Below are 25583 nucleotides of genomic sequence, written 5' to 3'. Positions count from 1 at the left end.
ATGCCAGCCTTCCTTTTATTCACAATACAACTTTTTATAAGGAACTCCACGCTTTAATATCAGGTCATCTCCCTGCCATAGAAAATCAAATTATACCCACAAACCCACTGAATGTCGGTACCCTTTTCAGCTTCAAGGGACCGTTTGGATCCATTGATGACCTCATGTGTTATTTACAAATTTACTTGTCTCGATGTAATCGAGGAACCTATATTGGATCGACACATAAGTTACTTAAGGTCCGAATCGACAGTCATAGAGCTGTCAGCTATAGAACTGGCACTAAGCTTTCGAATCCTGAATTTTCCAACATCAGGGATCATACCGACAAATGTAGGTATTCTATTTCAGTTCAAGGACTTTAAGGTTTGGCAGAAGCTTCCAATCACAAGGTTTTAACAATTAATGAATCTTTGTTTATTAAAAAAAACTGGTCCCCTCACTGGACACCCATGCCACGTCTACACCACTTTACCTTTACCTCTCGTGAACTGTTTACGTTTTTTGTTAGTCCTTCCTCTGTCTTCACACTCAAAAATTGGTCCTTATTTGTATCTTTAACTGTGATTGTTTTATTGACCTTATGTATGTATATATGTATATCATACATATATATATAGATATATATATATATATATATATATATATATATAGATATATTAATAATAATTCTCAGATATAAAAGGAAGACGAATTAGTAAAATGTCAATAAATCGCGCGCGACATATTCTGATGGTTAATTTTTTTTTTTTATTATTTACTTTTTTTTGAACAGCTTAATCCTAGTTCTGATCTAATACCATTGTCGAGATTTTTTATTTTTTTTTTCTGTCTATCTGTCTGCTGTAGTCTGTATTTTTTTCTTCTATATAGCTGTTTCATGTATTTGCACGTCCTTGCAATAGGGATTTTAAGTATTTGGTGATTTAATCTACCAATATTTCAGTCTCTAGAATAGTATGATGTACAGTACATTTGTATTTGGATCTATGCGTCCGTATGACACTCTAGAATAGTATGATGTACAGTATATTTGTATTTGGATCTACGTGTTCTTATGACACTCTAGAATAGTATGATGTACAGTACATTTGTATTTGGATCTATGCGTCCATATGACACTCTACATTTGTGTTTGGATCTACGTGTTCTTATGACATCTGAGGGATAACAGTTTCATGCTGAAACTGACACGAATTATTATATCGTCTGATCTTGAATCATACGAAACCAAGAACAACAAGACATTAATTTTGTCCTTCCTCTGGCAACATTGAATTGTGAACAGAATGACCAGTCAGGTGATATTTCAGTAAAATATTTTCTTACTAAAGAATGAGTATCTTTATCAGTCACTTAAAAACTAGCAAAATATTTTCTGACTAAAGAATTGCAATCTATCTTTATCAGTCACTGACAAATTAACAACGGCTTCTTAGTTTTTTTTTTTATCCTCTCTCTCTCTCTCTCTCTCTCTCTCTCTCTCTCTCTCTCTCTCTCTCTCTCTCTGTGCTTGTGTTTTCTCCTTTCTCGAGAGTACACTTTGCATTTTCCTGTCACGAGATGAAGTAGTTCATTTACATTTTTGCTTGCAGCTAAATAACCGGCCGAGGTGTTATGCACAAGAATTTTCAACTTAATTCTAACACTGGCGTTTGTTTAAAAATAGTTTCACTGTCAGTGTCTTCACTACGTACTGAAATATTTCCAGGATATTTTATTGGTCGTAACTTTTCTCTGCTTCAATTATCATTGCATATATTTCTAGTAGATATTTTATCATGATAAAGTCTGTCATTATTTCTAGTAGATATTTTTTCATGATAAAGTCTGTGATTCTTATTTCTATTTTTATATATGTCGGCTTTACAGCATCTAGGAACAAATTATTAAATGCCAGTATGCGTTAATTAAGTCGTATTTTGGGCTGGAATACTGTCTACTTTGAATCACTTCACGTTGTTAATTTCATTAGTTTTTGGAGGGGTAGGGTGACGGTAGGGGGGGAGAGGGGTGCCGGCATGCATAGACAAATCAATTCTGGGGTAGGGTGACGAATGAGGGGGGAACGGTGGGGGGAGGGGGGGGAAAAGGGATGCATATGACATTCATCTGGCATTGACACATCCGGTAAGATCGCCTTTTGAAGTCGGTTTCTACTCGGGCAGCGTCGCTCGGAAAACCCGAACACATCCGAAGCCTTTATGGAGCTACCTGGTTTCAATAATAGATTAGAGGAAAGAATAACACCTAAAATATTCAGAAGTGAATCGTTATAGTCATTCATTATTCGGACTCCCTGGGAAGAGAGGTTTGAGATTTGGGGGCCACCCCAGCGCCCCAGAAGAAGCCGCGACATCCATCAGCCGTATCTTTCTTCCATTTGACATATCACTGCTTCACGTATTTCCTTTTTGGATGGAGGGCGCCGGCATTCAGTTAATTTAAAAATAAACATTATATATATATATATATATATATATATATATAATATATATATATATATATATATATATATATATAATGTGTGTTTGTATGGAAATGTCCTGAAGATTAATTGTGTGAGCGACTAACCGTTCCCTTTTTATAATGATAAATGTCACAAAGAAAATGGAATTCAGGAAGGTGTACTATTATAGGATTTTGATTGAGAACGTAAGACACATGACAGAGGGACCGATAGAACAAGGACAGTATGGGTAGAGACAAGGAAGAGGGTCTGTGGATCATAGGTTGGCTTAACCAAAGCGAAGAAAAAGTTGTGCGAACTTAAAAGTCAGTGAGTGAGGGAGTGAGACATCCCGTTAGTGTTAATTAAAGAATAAATCATGAAAGGTGTCTGTTCTATATATATATATATATATATATATATATATATATATATATATATATATTATATATATATATATATATATATATATATATATATATATATATATATATATATATATATATGCACCAGATTCGATTTGTTGTCTTTTCCAGGTAACTGGAAATTTATTCAAGCCTCATACGTCCTGACGGTGGTATAGAATTTCATTTTATTTATTTATTTATTTATTTTTTTAATCTGGACATTAATGTGGTTACTCCACAAAGTCAGCGGTCACTGCCAATGAACCTCCTGGTACAGAAAACAATGACTGTATTAGCTTACTCATAAAGTTGCACAGATGGTTCATCAAAAATACATCGAATCTGTAATACCCTGTCCACGTACTCTCTCTGAAAATGCAGTTTCATAAAATCTCTCTCTCTCTCTCTCTCTCTCTCTCTCTCTCTCTCTCTCTCTCTCTCTCTCTCTCTTCCTTGTCTTTCCCAAACGCTGCTTATAATCTCTTCCACATCTTTTGCATGAACTCCATTACCACAATATATTTGCGAATCACTTCCTTATATCAACACCTTGCATTTATATATCTGCTCAACATTCCCTGGCTTCTTGCATCCGTCCTTCTGCACAACTAAATAAATATGGAAATATAACGCGTCATTGTTTCTGGGCCCTTACTGCACTAGACCAATCCGTTTCCTTTTTAACTTACTTCGATCCGCACTTGGCTTTCAACGTCAGAACTGTGAATCGCTATTAATATATTGCCTTTTACATCATAAATCAGTAGTGCCTTCCAAATTCCATCCTTAAACAATTTTTTTCTTTTCTTTTTTATTTGTCACCTGTACGCCACACTCAGCTTGACTTCAAGTTCTTGACGAAACTGTTTCCTAAAACAAAATCCAAACCTATACGTAACTCAGTTTTTGAATTCCTATTCTCGTGTCCCTCGCCATGTGCCTACTCTCAGGAGTGAGAATGTTCGCGATCATCTAGTGCAGTGGTACTTAATATAACCTTTTGCTTAAGTCCACTTGAGTCCTATTTGTTGACAATATAACTTAATGTACTTAGTTTAATACATACTTTAGGTATGAATAGCTACGAGTAGAACATACAAGAAAATCAAAAGCATTTATAGTTTTATAGATATTTATTTATCAAATGTACCCGTGTATACATTAACACATTAAAATATTAAAATAAAAGATAATACAGATATCCAGAGATCAAGTCCCAAACTCACATTATGTGGTCCTCGTAACCCCCTCGTAATCCCTGATCTAGATTTTAGACTTTTTGTCCTCTGAGAAATTTTTAACTTTTTCGCTGCTTTACGGGACATCTATACATGTATTAATAAACCTCTGACTCACAATGGGATCGAATCCCAGTTTCTTAATCGAAAGAACCGATGTGAGTCAGAAATTTAGCTTATACATTAAAACATACTTTAGTATAAGATTTATTTTATGAAAATATTCAAATTTATATTGAATAATTCATGGTTTTCCAAAACTTTTTCTACTCTGACAAACTTTGTGAATGTTCAGTTGAGTAGATGATCCCGGGGTCCACTTGTTTCTTAAACCTATCTACTCTCGAATACAAAAATTCCTTGGGCAGCTATTAAACTTAGAAAATTATCATCTGTATACGTTAAATATAAACGTAAAATCTATTACTCCTTTAGGACCTTTGCAGAAAACTGTCAACTGGGACGTAACAATTAAACTTCGAATATTATCATCTGTATACGTTAAATGCAAACGTAAAATCTTTTAACCCTTTAAGACCTCCAAAAAACGCAACTAGGACATTGCTATTAAACTTCGAGAATTATCATCTGTATACGTTAAATGCAAACGTAAAATCTATTAACCCTTTAAGACCTCTTCAGAATACGCAACTGGGACGTAGCTTTTAAACTTTGAAAATTATCATCTGTATACGTTAAATATAAACGTGATGAAAATTATCATCTGTATACGTTAAATATAAACGTAAAATCTATTAACCCTTTAGGATCTCTTCAGAAACTGCCAACTGGGAAAAGTTGTGAATGAAAGCAGTACTAAAGAGCCTTGGGGGTTAACTCGGCAGACATGCTATTGCTCAAAGCAAAGTTGTCAGGATATATACAATGTCTTTTTGTCAGCAGCTCCCATGACTACTTATAAAGCATGTTGACGATATAGAAACTAGTGCAAGTGTGTAAGGTATATATTATATATATATATATATATATATATATATATATATATATATTATATATATATATATATTGAGACACTGCTAGTATGTGCAGCATTGCTTTCTTATATGAAATGTTATATTGAATAGAGACTGTATTTCAGGTGGGACTTTGAAGACAAAGAAGTCAATGGATATGAATTTGTTGTACAGAATAATGTAACTATTTACTTAGTAATTAATTCTTTGACTATTAATACATTCTTGGTCATTATTTATTATTATTATATTATTATTATTATTATTATTATTATTATTATTATTATTATTATTATTATTATAATCATAATTATTTTCAGAAAGGAAGCCCTATTCATATGGAAAAAACCTACAAGGGATAATGACTTGTAATTCATTCCTTTCCGTTAGAAACAGTTGTTTATTAAAAAAAAAGTTACAGAAAGTGATAAGAAACACAGAAAGAAGAAAGCAGTTATTTAAAAAAAAAGTAGATTACCATAATAATAAATAGACATATAAATAACTTAGTAAAGTAAAAGGTGAATTCTTTTAGAGTAATTATACATTGCATCTTCTTTTGACTTGTGAAAAAACTTTAGTTTATTTTATTTAATTTATTTATTTATTTATTTTTTTCTACAAAACATAGTTTTCCCAATATTTACTTTACTTACAACATGGTAGTAAGAGCATTTCACTTTCTGTTTAGTAAAACATCATTCTTTTGGAAGGGGAGGAACAAGAAATAGACATGACAAAGAACCATTCGGACGTCACCCAAATAACTTCCTCTGACCGACACCCGATTCAAGTAAGGAATTTTTCTCTCTCTCTCTCTCTCTCCTCTCTCTCTCTTTCTGTCTACTCTCTCTCTTTCTTATCTCTCTCTCTTCTCTCTCGAAAAGGTAGTTTCATAAAATCCTCTTCCCTCTGAAAATGTCAGGTTTCATAAAATTCTCTCTCTCAAAATGTCGTTACATAAAATTCTCTCTCTCTCTCAAAATACAGTATTATACAATAGAATCACAGAGATAGAAAAGTTTAAAAAAAGTAAAAAAAAAAAAAAAAAAAAAGTGCGTTCAGATCAATAGTGAGAAGGAGAGAATGAGGAAAAACTGGGTACAATAAAACTGAAGCAGATTTGTCATTCCATCTGTTCTGGTTTCCTCTTCGTGATGTAAGAGACAAAAAACTTCGATGTTATTCAAAGAGTCTGTTTTATAAAACTGAGAGAACGCCTACTGGTGAGCTTTCTTCGTTTAATATCCTCTGCGCTGACTTTTCTATCATTCTTCCTTTTTGCCTTTTTTTTTTTTAATCATTTTTGAAAAATATTTTTCGTCGGATTCTTTTATTGCTATTATTATTATGACTTCATAGTGTTCAGGTATTAAGGACTACTATCTTGATATTCCCAGAAGGGAGACAGGCCTTGGAGGGAGGGGGGGGGAGTTCTAGGGGTCCGGGGATGTGGGGAATGGGAGATGCTTCAGGACAACCGCTCAGACCAGACGGACGCAACGGCGGTCTTGCGCTCCTGCACGTATGCACACTCTAGTCGCCAGGCAGCACACACTCACGTAATCCTGTGCATTCGGAGAGAGCGGTCCATAAAATCTAAAAGTTTATTTTTGAAAATTGATGATGAAAGAAAGTAGTCCGAAATTCATAAATGTCAAATGTAAACACACACGTCGGGAAAAAAAAAAAAAGACCGAAACACGAAATTCATACGGCGACGGCGAAGCGTATATAGACATCATTCATTGCATTTACAGAAGGGTATGTGTATCCCTACATGTATATATATATACTACATATATATCTATATATATATTTCCTACATAATTGTTTCACCTGGACCGCCACGATATCAAAAGTGGTCCCCGTCCAGCAACGGGCTTCAATTATTCACAATGAAATTATGTGCGTCCCAATAGGTTGTAATACTTTAAATTTCCCCCTTTGGATGCGACAGAGAGAGAGAGAGAGAGAGAGAGAGAGAGAGAGAGAGAGAGAGAAGCGGAGAGAGCGAGAGAGAGAGAGAGAGAGAGAGAGAGAGAGAGAGAGAGAGAGAGAATTGCCAAAGTATCTAAAATGCTATGGTGGTATATACCCACTTTTAATGAGATTGTTAATGACAATTGGCGCAGATGAAGTAACGTCAAATTCATTGTAACATCATTAGGGAATTCTTTTTGTCCCCTCCCCCCCCTTTTTTTTGTAGGCCGCAGACGTTTCGCCGAGTGAAACAGATTTCATTATCTCTCCAGCATCATAATGGGATCATTTTTGCATCTGTAATTATATGGATTCGCCAGTGCATGCTCATTCCCTTGGGATGCTGCTTGGTTCTTGCCTGCATCGTTCTAGCACGAAAGCATTTGTATATTTTTTTTTTCTAGTTTTTGTTGTCAATAAAAGATTTGTATTTTTAGATATTCACGGTATGCACTGAAAACATCGCGTTGTGATACATACGTCCGAAGGTTGTCTTTATAGAAATTGTAATATTAAGCTCAGTTCAGATCAGTCGTAACATTGGATTTTTAACCCGGAATACACTTTCGCACAAGCATTTTGGGGATGACGGTGAAAACATAAAACAAAAGATTGTAAATATCACAAAGATAACGACCCCCAAGGAATATTAGTCTTAGATAACGAACCCCGAAAAACCTTGGGGGTCACTACCCATAGGATCGAACTTGACATTCACTTCAGATCTTTCTAGAAAATGCGTAGGACTTTCCATCCTCTGTAACAGTTGTTTCATAGTGCAACTGCTTTGAGGTTTTTCTTCTATTACTCCTTTCAAACTGTCAACTTCCGTCTCAGCGCCGAATAACCTCATAGGTCCCGGCGATTGGCCTTTGGGCCTAAATTCTATAATGTATTCTATTCGATATCTTGCTATCTTCCAGAACAGCCAGGTCGGAGCCGCTACCTTCGAAAAGGAGAAATCTGTAGCGCTGCTTTTAGCGTATAGAATAAACTTCTGTCAGGAAAATACTGAAATACTGCAGTTACTATCTTTGCAAAGGGAATATGAATCTCTATAAAAAGCCCGAGTTAAACATTGGGAAAAATTTTTATAGAAACGCTCCCAGCTTTGGGAACTCAGATGGAGAGAGCATCGCTTCATAAAAAGCTATACAAAGGTTAGAGAACTGTTTTATAAATTCTTTCTGAAACGGTGCAATTATTTTCAAGGTCTGTGGTAAGCAAATGTTAAGTGATCGCGTGCCAATTCATGGCTTTGCTATTCAGTATTTATTTAGTTCTCTACGACGATAAGGAAATTATTAATGGACACGATCGCCTTGCGACTTGTGACCCTTATCACATTAATTTTATCAAGTGGACACGACTCTTGAATATTACTGGGATTCGTTTTCAATCTTGGCGTAGCAACTGAGTGAGATTGCCGGACAAAAAAATGTGCTAATTTCATAAATGTTGAAATACTCCAAGTTGGGACATGATAACATTAATACGAATTACTCCAGCCCTTTATGGTATGTAAATTTGTTTTACTTTCTTACTGCGGTATGACATTCTCTCTCTCTCTCTCTCTCTCTCTCTCTCTCTCTCTCTCTCTCTCTCTCTCTCTCTATATATATATATATATATATATTATAAATATATATATGTATATATATATATGACTGGTACACAAATGTTCTGTTACAACAGAATTCCATCTAATAAAAGGAGCCCATGAAAACACCAAAATATAGAGAGAAAAATACTATATTTCAGAGACTGCTGTCTCCCTCTTCAGGTAGATGAATGAGAAAAGTTTACAGAAAAGGTGGTATTTATACCAAGAAGTCCATCCACAGGCAAGACAATTTAGGTCACCCCAGCTGATAATCTTCCTTTAATCTTCTTAAGCGTTGGTTGAATGGAAATCTTGTCGATCACATCTAAATCCCATGCTCCTTTTGAGATGTTCATTACCTGCCTCTCTTTTATTAAGGCCCATTCCATCATTTGACTCTTGTACCGGCAGTTGCTGCTATAAATTATATGTGACAAATTCCAGTTTATTCTATGGTTATGTTCATTTATATGATTGAAAATAGCTGAGTTCTGTTGTCCATACCTAACTGACCGTTTGTGTTGTATTACTTCCCCAGAGATTAATACAACACAAATGGTCAGTTAGGTATGGACAATTAGGTATGGACAACAGAACTCAGCAATTTTCAACCATATAAATGAACATAACCATAGAATAAACTGGAATTTGTCACGTATAATTTATAGCAGCAACTGCCGGTACAAGAGTCAAATGATGGAATGGGCCTTAATAAAAGTGAGGCAGGTAATGAACATCTCAAAAGGAGCATGGGATTCAGATGTGATCGACAAGGTTTTCATTCAACCAACTCTTAAGAAGATTAAAGGAAGATTATCAGCTGGGGTGACCTAAATTGGCTTACCTGTGGATGGACCTCTTGGTATAAATACCACCTTTTCTGTAAACTTTTCTCATTCATCTACCTGAAGAGGGAGATGGCAGTCTCTGAAATATAGTATTTTTCTCTCTATATTTTGGTGTTTTTATGGGCTCCTTTTATGTGATGTTATTCCAATTGCCTCTCAATTCTTTAAGCTGAAACCTGTCACTTCTTCGTGTTTCCATAATTCAAAAGAAACAGTGTCATCTTAATACTATGTACATACTTCAGTTCATTTTTTAGTGAGTAATAATTTCTTTTCTATTTTCTGGGATCTCTTTTTAAATTTCTTTGACCTTATTAACGGTTCTCTTAAGAAATATTTACTGGGCAAAATAACTGGGTGTGAGATGATGAGCTGATTTATGAAATCTGTGCTTTCAAACCAAGTTCTGGGGCTCTTTTGGTCATTCAGAGCTCAAGACAGTGGAAAGAGAGAGAGTTGGAGTGGTTGAACAGCAAGATAGAGAGCTCCAAAAAAATTATATTCATTTTTTTACCACCAAGTAATAACGTTGTCCTCTATATTTTTTGCGTACTCGGGGAGTAAGCCTACTAACTACTTTGCTGTTGTTGTTGTTGTTGTTGTTCTTGTTCTTGCTGTTGTTATTCTTGTTGGTGGGGGTTAGGAAAGGTCTATGGAAAAGCCTAAAAAGCTCTGAAAAAAAATTTAGGATGGGATATTTATGATTTATTTATTAGAATGAAAATGTAAAAAATAAATAATGTACTTGTCACGCGACACAGAACAATTATTTCTAATTCAATATAGCGTATTTATTTTAATTTTCGTTGCTGAAACAGCTCTCTATTTGACTGTAGATTTTAGCCGGAGTAAGCTGGAGGTCAAATCACGCCTTGTGAAGCATCCTTCTTGTAAATAAGTCTAATAACAGCTGTTTTATTGTGGTTATACCTAAGCCAAGCACACCCTATATTTTTCATAAATGATTTTGCGCGTAATTTGTACTGAATGGCGTGAATAAATTCTGAATGCGGATGGACAGACTAAAGAACGCTATTTAACATATTTTCCCTAAAGCAAGGTTACTAGTTGCCATTTAAAATCTGAATACAAAGCGCGAGACCGGAAAGGCATCATCAGAAAGCAAATAAATGACAGTGCTTTGTGCTTCGTATTAGAGTTCATAATGAAATGCTTAAAACTCGCTCGTTAATGATTATTTATGGCCCCCGATGACTGACCGGCTTTGGTACTGCGGGGAGGGGGTGGGGGTGGGGGGGGGGGGTGGGGAGGGGAACTTCAGTGCTAATTAATGCTCTTGTTTTTTTAAAAGAAGCTGCTGGGTCGGGGGTGGGGGGTGAGACCGGAGAGGGGGAAGTAAGTACCGCTTCATTTGGTCAATTACTTGGCCTCCGTTTCTTTTAATCACTTTTTTCCCCTTCTTTTGCACCTATATAAATCCAGAACGATGCATTGACGAAGGGTGACATACCCAGCATCACATTTTAGATATTCGCTTAAACCAAAAGGACGCGAATGTTATTAAAATAAGCTTCGCCTATTTTATCTAGCTTGTTTATTGTTCCCGTGAGGAGAGAGAGAAGAGATCTGCTTATGAATATAAATGCGCGTCGGATTAAATCTGTTTTCGGCGGTTTTTGGTGGATGTTTCATCCCATCTTAATTAGCATGCTGGCTGGCTGGCGATTCGTAGCGCGACCTTATTTATCTCACTTCCAACCAGGAGTTTGCAATATTGTCGTTGTTGCTGTTTCTACGTCGATCTGTAATAATTGTCCAGATGTTAGCAATATTGTCACTATTGCTATTTGTAAGTCGATCTGTAATAATTGTCTAGATGTTTGCAATATTGTCATTATTGCTATTTCTACGTCGCTCTGTAATCATTGTCTAGATATTTGCAATATTGTCATTATTGCTATTTCTACGTTGATCTGTAATCATTGTCGAGAAGTTTGCAATATTGTCATCATTGCTATTTCTACGTCGATCTGAGATAAGTGTAGAGATGTTTTTCATATGTATTACCATTACATTTTTTCTATATATAATTTTCCAAGAGCTTATAGCAATCGTATCTTTGATGACGATATTGTCAGTAAAGTTGTTGATGTACGAAAAGAACTGGAAAGCTCTCATGTCGGGAGATGCTTTGCAAGCAATATTTCTCAAAACTGCTCTTAATGTTGTTTGGATACGATAAACATTGTGAGAACACCTTAGAGTTTGTGTCTAGATGCTTTCTAGATATCTGCGGAGTAAAGAAAGTTCTAAGGCTATTTCTGGGGAGTGCTTTTCTTCTTCTTTGTTATTACTGACCTTTTTGGGCCATGTTAAGCCTTTACAAATACTACCATGGCTACGTATGTCCAGGTGATTTTCATGTGTTTGAAAAGTCAAAAAAATATCTTTTTAAGTCTTTCTTTTTGTCACTCATTTCCTTCTTTTTTCTTATCGACGTTGTCGATCATTTCAAAAAATATATTAATATGAAACATTATTTAACATGTCCAAAAAAATCCCGTCATTTGCCATCTCATTTTCTTTCTACTTAATATAAAAAGTATAACACAATACCATTAAAAAGTATAGACTGTGTCCAGATATTTTCCATATGTTTGCGATGAAGAAAAAAAAAGTAAATCAATAGAAAAATTAGGATATTTTTTTTTTTTTTGGGGGGGGGTGGGTGGGCGGGGCGCGGTGGAAGGTGGGTTGGGGGCGATGCTATTTTCTTAATTTTCTTCCTGGAAGCATCTTGACTGCCTCCGTGAGAGCGGTGCGTCCTTCGAAGGGCCCGATCAGCTTCAAATAATTTTAATACCAGCCTTCCTCCTCCTCCACCACTCCTCCTCCTCCTCCTCCTCCTCCTCCTCCTCCTCCTCTTCAGTAAATGACATCAGGGGCTCCGTCCTTAGTCCCTGAGATCTGATTTGTAATCTCCTAAGCGTCTGCTGATGGGATGTCGGCCGATGCATTTTTTTTTCTCTCTCTTTCTAAAGGGACGAGATGAGGTGAGAAATGCAGTTTATTTATCTATTATTCCATTTGAATGATTAATCTTCCCTTTTAAACATAGGTTGGATAGTTGCCGAGAAGAATCGTTTCCTCGTGGATAAATAGAAGGTGAGAATAGTTTGGAATATACATATACATAAACATATGAATAACTTGATCATCACGAAGTATATAAAACGTGATGCTATGTATAAATAAAGGTGATGCATGACCTTTATTTATACATTTAACCTGTATTTATACATTTAACACGACCCTTTTGTGCCTAAGTAAAGGGTCGTGTTAGACCGAAAGTTCTTGGCTTTCTCGCCTTTCAATTTTCCTCCGTGGCATCACCTTTATTTATACATATACATATATATAATTGACTATACATGCATGACTGCATAAAATTGCAAGGAGATATTATTATAGCCTATGAATATGATGCAGACATGTCATCATAGTTACGTGATTTTTGTGTTCAAATTCGATAGGTCTTATCGAATAATTAAGATCTCTCTTGTCACCAAAATTTAAGCAGTTTAATGGTAATTTAGACTTTTCATCCTTTTTTCTTGTTAATATATTTTCGTATTTTTTTTTTTTAGGATAACACTGCAAAACTAGTTCTCAGAAGAAAAAAACTCTTTATTGATCATTTTTATTCACCAGTATGAAAGGTACTTCCCTTTCTTATATGTATATGAATGTAAGTATCATACATATATATATATATATATATATATATATATATATATATATATATATATATTATATATATATATATATATATATATATATATATATATATATATATATATATACTATATACTACCCATACATACATACACATATACTTTTGTACATACTATATACACGTATATGTACACATGCGTACTCACACACATAATATCTATATGATGTGTATATGTATATATATATATATATATATATATATATATATATATATATATATATATATATATATATATATATATATATATATTGCAGGAACTTTCACCTTGAGTCTAACCCAATCTCAAAAGAAATAGATACATCAAGGCAAAAAATACCGAAACGAAAAGTGGGTTTAACAAGGAAAAGAAAATAACATAATGATAAATATGAATCCATTTTAGACTGCAACACGAAGATCATACCATATCATGTGGATCTTCTGGTGAGGAGCAGTTGGTTTTGATAAACCCAGGTACGGGATTGACCAACGACGTTAGCAGCCGTGTACTTACAATACTTACAATTATCAAAATTCTTTTTTTTTTAATTAAAATCTCCTTCGAACAGCTTATTTAGAATGGTGTCGTTGAATATATTATATATATATATATATATAATATATATATATAATATTATATATATATATATATATATGTGACTGGCAAAAATGTTCTGTTACAACAGAATTCCATCTAATAAAAGGAGCCCATAAAAAACACAAAAATATAGAGAGAAAAGTACTATATTTCAGAGACTGCTGTCTCCAGTAGTCTCTGAAATATATTATTTTCTCTCTGTATATTAGTGTTTTTATGGGCTCCTGTTATTATATATTATATATATATATATATATATATATAGATATATATATTATATATTATTATTAGATATATATATATATACAAACGCACACACACGCACACATATGCATGAATATGAATGAGCGAATGCTCGCCGTGCATATATGCTTTTATAGAGGGTTCTTAAATGCATTTCCACCCCCAACCCCCCACCCCCGCATTCCCCAACCCCCAATGAACAAACTATCTTAATTGTATGCGTACTACAGCATTCCACGTTCCGTGTGAATTGTGCGGTGAAGGAAAGCATCATGTATATTATAAGTGCCATGACAACCGTATGTCATTACTGTTTGTGGACCTGTCGAAATGCCTAAGTACACCATTTTTAGCAATCATGACCGCATCGTTAAAGTTACAGACTGTATAATGTTGGCCGACCCCTCCCCCCCCCCACCCCGCCACCCCCCCCTGGTCTCTTTTAATGTGTTGCCGACACAGCAGCAGGCAAGTGTTTATTTTCATTATTCATTTGGTCGCGCCCCAAAATTGGTGCCTGTCACTGGACTCGGGATTAAATTTCAATGAATACAACATCAACCGTGTCACCCCCGCTGCCCTTCCCCCCCCCCCTTATCAAATCGAATGAAAGCAAGCGATTTGCTTTGATTTAACGTTAAACGATTTTATTTGCGTCAAGGTCACGAACTTGGAGCGCTCCCCTCGTTTTGGTGGATGGGTGGGATATATATATATATATATATATATATATATATATATATATATATATATATATATATATATATACACACACACAAGTGCGTAAAAGAGGGCATTCCTGTGTGAACATTATATATAAATATTTGCGTGCTGTAAATATAAATTTTTATATATATATATATATATATATATATATATATATATATATATATATATATATACATATATATATATATATATATATATATATATATATATATATATAAATATTTGCGTGTGTTTTAAAATATAATTATATATAGATATATATATATATATATATATATATATATATATATCTGTGTGTGCGTCTGTACGTAATTGTCCCCTTTTGAATTTATGGATGATAAACTCGGATAATTATTCTGTTTGTTTCGTGTGATTCTATATATAGTCATCTTCTCACATCAACGGATTTAGAGCTGCCGTGAAAAATCATGAAGTGCAGGGAAAAGCAATGAATGTGTTGAAAAACGTTCTGCAGACGTTTAAGCAAAATATTTCCCTTTGTATACAGATCATTAAAACTGGGAAAAAAAATGTGTAGTGGAACACGCAGAGCGTGAGACTTGATGATATAAACAGTCGAGATAATCAAGGTGCGAAAAAAAGAAAAAAAAAAACAAAAGAAGAAGAATGTTGCAATCCGAAAATAAGCGGAGTTTATCGGTGGCGGTACAGAGCGAAGAATGGGGATTAAGAAAAAAAAAAAAAAACAGGAGAATAGAAAAAGATACCCACAAGATACTGAGTATAACTTGTTCACTTCTAATTATTTACGTGAGTTTTAAGTAAAACACAATGTAAATACTTACAAGTAAACAAGTTATACTCTTGTGGGTTTGCTTTTAACACCTTCAGAAGAAAACTGAAAGAAGTTTTGTTTGGTTTAAATAGGAGAATGTTGCAATCCAAAAAAAATAAGTGGATTTTATCAATGGAGGTTCATAAAAGATGCTTTGTGAGTCCAGGAGTGAAGAAAATATTTAAAAGGATGATTTACCATACGATTTATTGTCCATTTGCTATGCGGGCTGTGTTGTGTGGTAAGGAATATTAAAATTTAATTAACTTTTTAAAACCACATCAGCTGAATGTCATTATTTCATTTCAGGTTATCTGTAAAAGAAAATTGTGTCGTCTTTGTCCGTCCGTCCTCACTCTTTTCTGTCCGCCCTCGGATCTAAAAAAACTACAGAGACTAGAGGGCTGTAAATTGGTATGTTGATCATCCACCCTCCAATCATCACGCATACCAAATTGCAACCTTCTAACCTCAGTAGTTTATATTTTATTATAGGTTAAATTAAGCCACGGATCGTACACCTGGCAGCGCTGTCTGCAGGCGTGGAACGCACCCTCACTCTATCCCATCTGGGAAGCAACTGAAACGGTACCGGTCGTAGCTGATGGTTTTATACAGCATTATACGTTGTACAGAAAACCCGATTGCGCAGAAGAAACTTCGGCGCATTTTTCACTTGTTATCTCTGTCAATGAATATATATATATAAAGCAAAATGAATCCTTTATTTATATCGTTATTTGTTAATATACCAAATGTATTTCCTTTTAAATGTTCTTGATTTCTTCTACGTCAACATTTGGCATTCCTCTACTTAGAACTATCCAATTAGGTTTGAAATTACATTTTTCGGTCCTGCTGAGCCAAAGTTGGTAAACGATTGTACTTTTAAAATCTTCTCGTCTCTCCTTTGGCACCAGAAATCGTCACATTGTCGCGAGGAATCTTTTAACGAGATAACGAAATAATGACACCGAATCATTGTATAATAAACAGCTCCCCACGGAATAAGTTACTCTTAAGAAATCTTGTCCTGTGCAGGGGCACTGAAAGCAGTCCGCTTATATCGCAGATCTGAAAGTAGGACGAATAATACTTTCATACAGAACAGATTCAACAATCCACTTCCGCTTTTACAAGTCTCGCTTTCAGAGTTACATCGATAGCAGTCACGCTGATGTTAAACAGGATATGGAACATTAGCTATGCTATGTGAGCGCCTCGGTCAAAAAATAAACACCCAATGATTTTTCCTGCATTTTTCATTTAAACTGGCAATGATTTTGGTTTTTTTTTTTGAAAAGTTCAAGTTTGCAATGTTGAATGATTAGCTGCATTAAGTGTCCGGCTATCTTACCCCTCAGAAATTTGCCGACATTTAAGCTACATCGAAATGAACGCAATAAGATATTTGACTTCATCGCAAACACCGATCAATTATAAACGAATTAAAAGATGTGCAAAAACTCTACTTCGGAAGCTTTGATTTTAAAACTTATTAATATTCCACTACCATTGTATTCTTCGGCCAGAGCGATCATCCTCAAAATGAAAATTCAATGGTCATTCTTCATGTCAAAATTCACTAAATTACTAAATTAAAGGGGTCAACAAATGGAAGGAAAATGACGAGAAATTACATTTTTTTTTTTCTTTCTAGTTTAATTGCGTCCAAAAAAATAAACTCTATATATAGGTACATTAGTTACTCGCTCTAAAAAAAAAAACAACGAAATATCATTTTTCGTGATTGTTACATTTCATCACAGACGTGGACATGAGATTGCTTCGAGTTCTGACTTACTGTTGAAAATGGATCGAGCCTGGTAACCATACGGCGTAGTCAGCAGACCCGCTTAAGCAATATATTGCATATAAGAAAAATTCTTCAGAATACCCGTCTAGTTTTCTCTTCAGGAGTATAGACAGCGACCAAAGATACACACACACACACACACACACACACACACACACACACATATATAATATATATAATATATATATATATATATAATATATATATATATATATATATATATATATATATATATATATATATATATATATATATTATAAAATAAAAGGAGCCCATAAAAACGGCAAAATGTAGAAATTAAATACCATATGTCAAGGGTTCGTTTTCCTAAACGCCGTAACTTCTATTGTTTTTTTTACCACATATATGTAAGTTTTCCCGCATTTGGAAATTTTGCAATACCTTGCTTGATCTAAAAACCTTTACAGGGGTCGATTAATACAGCCACAGAAATCTCCACTCCTATGGCGCACTGTATGCACTGTAATGTTGAACAAATTTTTCAAAGAACCTGCATCATTACAAGGCATCGATAAAATTTTGGGCACAGTGCTAACAGAAAACGCTTCAGTACCCGTGATGGCCCTATAGGTCCAAACAAACAAACTTTTAGGTCCAAGACAACTCTTTAATGCTATTCAAATAATTCACATTAACTTCAGCGCTTTTGACTTTCCGGGGTTTGTTAAGTTATATATCTCAACTTAACCAGACCAATGAGCTGATAAACAGCTCTCCTAGTGCTGGCTGCCAGAAGGATTAGATTTTTATTTACGTGGCTAGGAACCAATTGGTTTCTCAGCAACGGGACCTATACTTCAAGGCTGGAGGTTCTCCACGGGAATGTTGACAATTGCAATTTTAGAGAACCTGTATCAGTCATGTCTCTGACTTGTACAGTGTATTGTTCAGACAACCTTATTTTTTCTTTGGGCATTTACTATATATAGTAGATTTACATGAACTGTGCATGTGGTGTCTAGCTCCGTCCCTTACGACGCCTCAGGAGAGATGGAACGTGCATCCTGCCCCTGTGAACTCCCGACAGAGACTGAGAGCTTCCAGCCCTGCGATTGGCTTATCAACAGCCAATGATGAGCGTCGTAAGGGACGGGCCTAGACATCAAATGCAAGGTTGATGTGAATCTACTCTAGCAACCTGAATGTGTACCGAAGTGTCAGTTGGGGATGAGGCTAGCGGCATCCCACCACATTATAACACTATTGATTGACCGATGCCACCTCGGCATTTATTATGCACGGGCAACAGTGTACGTTAATTACTCTTAGACATTTGACGAGCATTTGTATTACATAGCACCAAAGCTTTCTTTTACGAAGCTTCAGGAGAGACATTATGCGATGTTCTACGAGACTTGAGATTGTTTAGATTAGGTATGGCGAACTTATACAGACGATGGTATTATGCGGGTCACATGTTACTCTATTGCAGGAGTGTCGTTATTTTATTAGGACGTCTAATGCTGCTAGATTTTTTTTCTTTCATTTTTTTTTAGGTGATAGGCAAGATGGGCGAAAGAAGAGTGAGGGCAGTTAGCGAGCCAGAATGTTTGTCGACTAAAATGGTTCCAGAATGGCATGTTTCCTGTTTCATGGATTTTATTTCGTCCAGAATCGCATGCTCCTATTTCATGGATTTTATTTCGGAAAAGATAATCCGCTTACGCCTCTAGTGCTTGCAGTTGTGGAGTTTTTGTAAGCAACACAATGCGCAGGACACCAACTAGATTCTGTTGAGGTGACATAATGTCACAATGCCAAGCAACAAAATTTTTCATTTGTTTCCCGTACTTCAAAACTTGTAAATAAATTTCAGTGATCGCATTAACGAGTCATTCGCGACTACTTATGATTGGTTTTCGCTTACTCCGGGAGTAAGCCTACAAACTACATGGTTGTTATTGTTGCTGTTGTTGTTGTTGCTGTTGTTGTTGTTTCAGGGGTTAGGAAAGCCCTATGGAAAGCCTAAAAAGGTCTGGAAAAGGTGTTTCGCGTTGATTTCAAGATACAGGAATTTTAGGATAAGATATTTATGATTAATACACTAGAATGAGAATGTGAAAATAATATACATGTTAAACAGTACAGAAAAATTATTTATAATAAAGTATAGCGTATTCTTTTTAATTTCGTTGGCGAAACAACGCGCTATTTGACCGTAGATTTTAGCAAGCGCCTCGAGCAAGCTGGAGGCCGGATCACGCCTTGTTCTTTTAGGTTTTTCATATGCGCTGTACATATTAATCACGTGCAGAACTTTTTATCTTAAATTCTTTTCTATCTGAATATTATTTAGATGTTCTTTACTGTTTTATCGCTGCATTTATGTATGGACATGTTATTTGGGGGGGGGGGGGGGTTGTTATTAACTATGCGAATTATCATTTTAAATAGGAACAATATTAAAAAGTAACATAAATTAAATATTTTTTAAAATTTAAGTTGTCTTTTCTAGTCTTCAATAGCAACTGTCATTCTCTCACTTCACTCACAGAAGCCATTTTTCTGCCTTTTTCTTTCTTCAATTATGTCCCCCTATAACTTTATCTTTTTATTCCCCTTTCAGCTATGGCTGCTCGAAATATGTCTCCTATCAAAACTTTTCCACTTTTATTTTCATACTCAGAAAGAGGATTTCTTTAGATCTTCATTTTTGTCAGAAGTACATATTTCTGTCTTCAGCCCGTTTAATTCCTTTCAGTTTTTTTTTGTTTTTTGTTTTTTTGTTTTGTTTTTTTTGTTTTTGTAAGCGCATGGGCTTGTGTGTTGTGAGAGTAGAGCAACATGGAAATTATCATTTCTATATTTTCTAGCGTTTTCCAGGAAAAAAATAGCCATTTTATCGTAGCCACTCTGCCAACAAACATGTCGATCTGTTCTATTGACAGATGTTATAAATTTTAGATGCAAACTATATATATATATATATATATAATAATATATATATATATATCTATATATATATATACATATATATATATATATACTATATATTATAAATTTAAAAATTTTCTGCATTTGTACATTTCTCTTCATTCGACAAAAAATTCCAAACATTTCATTGTATCATGTTTTTATTTTATTTTTAAATTGCTTTTATACAGGTTATGTCAGATGTCTTTTCTTATTTTTGCTTACTCGGGGGGTAAGCCTACAAACTACTTTGTTGTTGTTGATGTTCTTGTTTGGGGGGGGGCGCGGGGTTAGGAAAGGTCTATTGTTGTTTTGGGGGGGGGATTTAAGAAAGGTCTATGAAAGAGCCTGAAAAGTCTGAAAAAGGTGTTTCGCGTTGAGTTAACAATACATGAAGTTTAGGATAGGATATTTAAGATTTATTTCTTAGAATGAAAATGTAAAAAATAAATAATGTGCATGTTAGACAGTTCAGAACTATTATTTCTATGATATGGTGGATTTATTGTAATTTTCGTTGGTGAAACGACGCTCTATTTGACTGTAGATTTTAGCATGCACTTCGAGTATGCTGGAGGTCGGATCACGCCTTGTTTTGATTGGCTTTCCTCAGGCAATATCCCGAAGTTATATGCTTACGGTGCATTTTAGAGGGAGTTTCTTGATGTTTCCCAAACTTATAAGGTCATTCCATCGAACCAGCAGCAGCTGGGAAACGCGACCTGGAATCTGGAATATTGTATTCACCACCTTTAGAAATTCACGACCCGACTGACGTATTTACGAAACGTTTTCGATCATGCCATGATATTTACAATGCTGAGTGCGGCCATCATGACGTAGTCATTACGCCAAGGAGTTAACGGATAGCGGAATGCTTTATCGAAGTTGGTGAAAACAAGGTGGAGGTTAAATGCTGTATTCCATTTACAAATAAATCTATCGGAGCTCACCTGCCGTTATCTAAGCGCCACTTTCCTGTGGACTTGTAATACGTGCATACGCATACACATTTTGTATAATATATATATTATATATATATATATATATATATATATATATATATATATATATATATATATATATATATATATATATAAATATATATAATTATATATATATATATATATGTACACGTTATTTATATATGTAAATAAATTTTTCTGTTAAAACAGCATATGTTCCTCAAGTATAAAATACCCATTAAAGCACTCTGGTTTAAAAATAGGGACTTTACATACATATATATATATATATATTATATATATATAATATATATATATATATATATATATATATATATATATATATATATATATATATATATGTATAGTCCCTATTTTTAAACCAGAGTGCTTTAATGGGTATTTTATACTTGAGACATATGCTGTTTTAATAGAAAAATTTATTTACATATATACGTATATATATATATATATATATATATATATATATATATATATATATTCATGGCTATTATTAATTGCTTGAATACTCCTGCAAAAGTATATATTTTGCTATTGTTTTTTATATCTATATTAAGTATGCATACACTGTTTTCAGATACGCTTATACGCATTCAAACAGCATTCTGTGCTTTGAGTATGCATAAGGAAATAGGGTAGAAAACAGGATACAGAACTAATGGAAAAACTTTTATATGATAGATTATAATAGAAAAAGGTGCAATATATATAGAATGTTGTATATTTATACCCAAGTTTCCTGAACTGAGGTAGAGTGTTTAAGAAGCGCTATTACTTTCAGAATAGCCAACACTTTGAGGATAAGGAAAGGAAAGGGGGAAATATTATAACAGTTCCCTTGCATAGTGCGTTATAAGAATATTCAGTTTTATTGTTATAAAAGGATGTAAAAACAATTTGGAAAAATGTTCAACATTCATATTCCTGTGGAAGCTTTATGAAAGAATCAACTCCAGCGCTCTTAATCAGACGCTCATGTATGTGGATGTAGATATTTATGTGTTGATGTATAATATATATATATATATATATATATATATATAGATAGATAGATAGATAGATATATGTACAAAATATATATATATATATATATATATATATATATATTATTATATATATATATATATATAATATATATAATATTATATTGTATATAAGTATGTAGATATAAATATAAATATGTATATATTATATATATATATATATATATATTAATATATAATATATATATATATATATAGTGTATAAGTGCTTGTGTGGTTGCACATGGGACGTGTGCATGCAAATGGTGTTGACATAATTATCAAAAGCAAAATACATATGTATATGTGTGCTGTTCTAGTATAAGTCACAGCCATAATAATTATGAACCAATGTTTATTTTTTCCTTGTTTTGCATCAGGACCCAAATGTCAAACTCGGCCGATACGTAGTAGTAGTACTCCAGAATTTTGCGTTCATACAATCACTACACACATATCCTAATCAAATCAAGTTATTTGGGGGTCTGCGCAGCGTAGGTGTCGATCAAATTAAAGTCTGAAAATCGAATTTACTTATATCAAACATTACAAATAGACGGTGATTTCGTATTCATACAGATCGCATCTGTTGTATAAGAATGACTTCATTAGTGCGTCCGGCTAATTCTTTTTTTCCTTTCAGTTTTCAAATATCTCTTGCATAATAACAAATACAGTTATTATCTCTTGAGTAGAATTTCGGAGCTGATGCTTTGAAATTCTTTGCTGACACCTCTGCATATCTCATTGGTGGTTTGCTTTTCTCTTTTACCTGATATTTCTTGATTTCTCCTCTTATTTGTTTCTTTCTTATTTTGGATTTTATTACTTGGTTGGTTATTTATTTTGATTATGAAAGAGAGAGAGAGAGAGAGAGAGAGAGAGAGAGAGAGAGAGAGAGAGAGAGAGAGAGGAGAGATGAGATGAAAGTAATATCCACAGCAAAATAAATGGATTCAAAGATCTAATCACAATCAATAACGAATAGTTTGAATCGAAGCGATTGCAGTTCAAACTTCAATCGTTTAAGGATTAAAAATTAAATAAAAATAGAGTGGTTATTCACCCCTCTATGAATAGCTGGCGGATAATTATTAAACGCTTAATTAGACGCTGATTACAGACAAGGCGTTCTAAATCAAATACTGTATTATCCTTCACTATACGCATCTAATTTCGGTCCAGCTGTGATATCGAAAATTTGGTGGTTTGTAAGTGACGATCTCATGGGGGAATATTTAGACACATCGTGCGGTGACTTAGACGTGATAAGAGAAAACTAATGTCTTTCCTATGAAGCTAAGTATGAAGAGAGGCGACAAACGTATCTTCGGCGCAATCGAGCTTTCTGTCCAGGGTATAATCCAGGTCAACGAAAATAGATACTATATCTTCCGGTAGTCTCGGTATAATGCTGTATGAGCCGCGGCGTATGTATAGCTTTAAACATAGCCCGGTGGTGGCCTATCCTATATCGTTGCCAGAGGCAGGATTATGACTCACGTTAACCTTGAATCAAATAAAAACAACTGAGGCTAGAGGGTTGCAATTTGGGATGTCTGATGAGTGGAGGGTGGATGATCAACATAGCAATTTGCAGCCCTGTAGCCTCAGTAGTGTTTAAGATCTGAGGGCGGACAGAAGAAAGTGCGGACGGTCAAACAAAGCCAGCATAATAGTTTTCTTTTCAGATGGCGTAGACATAAATTAGCGATAAAATTAATCTCAATATTCGCAAACCAGTTACAAAAAGAACGGTTTAATTGACATTGCGCGTTGGCTCTCTCTCTCTCTCTCTCTCTCTCTCTCTCTCTCTCTCTCTCTCTCTCTCTCTCTCTTCTCAATCCTCTCTCCCCACCTCTTCATCTCTCTCTCTTCGTCTACGTACTTCCCGTTACCCTATGTTACTTATAAAAGGTGGAATCTAGAATTTCATGGCGTTCATTTTCTGAATGATAATCAGGATAAAAATTGCCAACAAATAAATCTAAAGATATGTCTGTGAATTCTAAGTCACTGTTCCGCCTCGCTCCGTTTTCAAAATAGCAAAGATTATATAATTATCAGTACCATATCTGCGTTTTATTGAAATCGTCATCTGAGACAGTAAAAAAGCTATAAAAATTAGAATTTGGCAAATATTATACACATGAACATCCAGGTATGTGGTTGCGCATGATTAGTTAATATAATAAAAGTATAATGATGTAGTACTCGTATAGTACAACCATTCGCAGCATGTTTACATATATTCATGAGCACAGTTCTTGCACGCAATCAGTCACATGCGCTTGCATATGAACAAATACACTCACACACACACACACACACACACACACACACATATATATATATATATATATATATATATATATATATATATATAGACTATATATATATATATAAATGTATGTCTGTAGGTATATATTATTTGCCCAACCAATCTATATTAAGTATTTCCCGTTGAATATTCAGACATTAATTTTTAAGGGTTTTTAAACGCAGTTATCAATATTTGAAATCCGTCATTCAGCGTACCATCCCCCACTTTTATCTTTATTCTGTCAAGTATATATCTGATATATATATATATATATATATATATATATATATATATATATATATATATATATATATATATATATTGCTTTTTATTCGTTCCTCTTAATTATTTCGTCCACGCGATACATTTTTCTTTTTCCTGACAGTAATTTAGGTTTTTTCTAATTCGTCCCAAAGGTTTATGCTTTATTTCCGAGCTAAGTGGACTGACATAAACGTAGGCAGCTTCAGATATAAAGAAAGCCTGATATCACACCATCGTATGACCCGCATGGACACACGGCGCGCAAAATAAGTTGGATTGGTGACAATCCTTTACATTCAAAGAATAAATATCATTTTATATAGTAGGTACTTGCACCAGTGTCCTTAGCAATCGCAGAGCGCGCGTATAGCAGGAAATAAGTCGGTAGTTAAATGTCATCATCAGCATAAAATAAGGGTGTTGGGAGTTCCGTGTTTGTACACCTTTGTTTTATACGGCGTCAATCTATTTCTTGCTTTCTAACAAGGACATGTCAACTGTCTAGTCTACTAAAGTACTCAATCAATCAAAAGTAAACAAAACACGCTTGTGAAAATATATTCACAAATAAATTACACGACGGGTTATCATAATACGCGATTTTTTTTTACCTCTTGGACAATACGCACATATA

The sequence above is a fragment of the Macrobrachium nipponense genome, chromosome 2, assembly GCF_015104395.2.
Source record: "Macrobrachium nipponense isolate FS-2020 chromosome 2, ASM1510439v2, whole genome shotgun sequence".
Taxonomy (NCBI): domain Eukaryota; kingdom Metazoa; phylum Arthropoda; class Malacostraca; order Decapoda; family Palaemonidae; genus Macrobrachium; species Macrobrachium nipponense.
This window is presented reverse-complemented; position numbering follows the sequence as displayed.